The sequence below is a fragment of the Etheostoma spectabile genome, chromosome 19, assembly GCF_008692095.1.
Source record: "Etheostoma spectabile isolate EspeVRDwgs_2016 chromosome 19, UIUC_Espe_1.0, whole genome shotgun sequence".
NCBI classification, from domain to species: Eukaryota; Metazoa; Chordata; class Actinopteri; order Perciformes; family Percidae; genus Etheostoma; species Etheostoma spectabile.
In genome coordinates, this window is record NC_045751.1 from 2,499,857 (window position 1) to 2,502,142 (window position 2,286).

The window sequence follows — 2,286 nt, forward strand, 5'->3', positions numbered from 1 at the left end:
GTCATACATATAGAATCAGCGAGCTAACAACCAAACTTGTTAGTCTTAGCTGCAAAACATTGCTGTTCATACTGCTGCTGTTTCATTTCCTTCATCATGGGAAACCAATCTGTCAAACATCATGGAATAGAGTAGCCAGTGGGCAAATTTTACCCATTATTAATGGTCTCCAAGATCTCTCAGGGGCTTTCCATTATATTTATTGACTTTTGCCCTTCTTGTCCCAGTGTTTTCGTACATCAAATTAGAGCAAGGTCAGCATCTGGTAATGTAGCAGAAAACAGGAACCCAAAGCACAAATACATTTGTAGTGGGCAAGGTTTTTATGTCACAGAAAAAACAATACTTTATTTGGTTGTTTTAATCAGAATGAAGTGTAAAATGTGTTTTTTTTTTTAAAGAATTTCACCCAAGTTGTCCTGTTTTCCAGGACCTTCAAACTGCCTTCTTTGACTACGTGTATCCTAGTTTGAGCTTTTAATTAAACCAAAGTGTGCCCTTTAAAGCTACACTGTGTAAGAATATCTCCCATCTAGTGGTGAAATTGTATATAACAACCAACTGAACATCGGGTCGCGGGGCAGCAGCTCCAGTAAGGGACCCCAAACTGCCCCGGCGACCCGATACCGGATAAGCGGATGAAGATGGATGGATGGATGGAACCAACTGAACATCACTTTCTATCCCCCACCATTCCGAGCCCGATCTAACTCCTACGATGGCCGGACTCGAAATTAAAGACGACTTTGTCCGTGAGAGTTCTTTCCAGTGTAATAAGTTTTCCATTATTTTGGTTCCATTTCATTGCTAACATCAGCTATCGAGTTCCCAAACAAGCTAATGTTAGTAAAGTATCATTGCTATCGTTATTCTGTATATTGTACGAGATTAAAAGTGTAAGGCGATGTTTACAGCATAACAGAGAAGCAACAGGGGCTTGTGTGTTTCATATTTCTCTGAGCAGTATGAACAATGTCAATGAAACATAAATGATATCCCTAGTATCTCCATGGTTACACGCTAGCTGTAGCTCGTCTGTGTTACAACTGCACGTGACGTGATTGGTCAGCCAGGGAAATCACGACACACATGATTACGTTTATGTTACAAGGTAGACAATCCTGTTTCATCACTGACGTGAGGAAAAGTGTCCTAGACGTCGTTCTAGCGTTATGTACAACCACGCTAGCCAAGCAGCTATAAAACTTTGAATTTACACAATCAGGCCGAAGTACCTTTTTAGAGGTCCCTTTTAAAATCCTTTCTGCATAGAAGCTCCAGAAGCATAGAAGCATTCCAACATAACTTTGCTCTTGGTTTAAATTATCCTTTTAACTTCCGTGGCGACTCCGTTACATGTCCTAGAGAATGGCCGTGATGCTCCAGCTGCAACCGGCAGTCGCTGAGTAACCATCTCCCCCTCCCTGGCGTTCGTCACGCTGCCACTGAGTGGAAAAGCGCGGAGGTATGTCCCTCTTTGGCTAACGTGTTATAACGATGGCGGCGCAACATGGCCGAATACATTGGCCGAATACATTGAGAATACAAAGAAGTGACTCGCTCCTAATGTATTCTGAATAATTCTGAATGGCAGATTCTACGCGTACGAGAATACTTTAATTAGTTGGTGGAAGTAATATTACATGAATGAGCACTTATTTGTGAAAGTACAGACGTTTTTGCTAAGAATCAATTCAAAAAGTTACACAATGGAGCTTTAAAGAAATGTGGGGAAAGTCTCATCTAGATTCACCCAAAAGGAGGTTTGTTGTCCCTCCATTATGAAGATCAAATTACAACCAATTACAGCAGGTGGTGCTGGTGGTTTCATGGTGAAAACCTTGACCCCAGGCCTTGTTATATACTGACTTTCTGTATGATTCCCTTAGGGATTTTGAGTAGACCTTATGAACTTAAATTTGTGTAATAATTTTAGGTTAATGGTTTAGTTAAGTAGCAAAAACGCATTATCAGTTGGACAGCGGAGCACTATTTTCTGCTTTCCCTTCCCTAGAAATAGGATATCAGTTATTTTGAGAAGGGTATCTTTGATAGCCAAAAACCTGACAACCCAAACCTGAGCGATTTGGCTTGCAGCACTGATGGATTAGGTGGAGCTCTCAGCTTTCTCATTGAAATGCATCCGAGAAGGGAGTAACTTTCCTCTCAAAATAATTTGCTTACAATTACAGTGAACCTCCCACCTCTGCAGCTCCTTAGTTAATATCAATCACCAGAAGAGGGATAATCCAAAGTGCTGATCAGCAGATAAGCAGGGAGATCCCC

The 2,286-nt window shown here is 41.3% G+C and overlaps 1 long non-coding RNA gene across 1 annotated transcript in view; it reads right to left on the reverse strand.

The window, feature by feature from the left end:
• Positions 1–1,048: 1,048 nt before the first annotated feature.
• LOC116707423 (uncharacterized) overlaps positions 1,049–2,286 on the reverse strand; it is a 6,900-nt gene continuing 5,662 nt past the window's right edge. Inside the window, exons 2-3 of the long non-coding RNA XR_004336513.1 lie at positions 2,160–2,165; positions 1,049–1,132 (exon numbers count right to left, since the gene is read on the reverse strand). This is a non-coding gene — a long non-coding RNA (uncharacterized LOC116707423). The remainder of the gene's footprint in view (positions 1,133–2,159; positions 2,166–2,286) is intronic.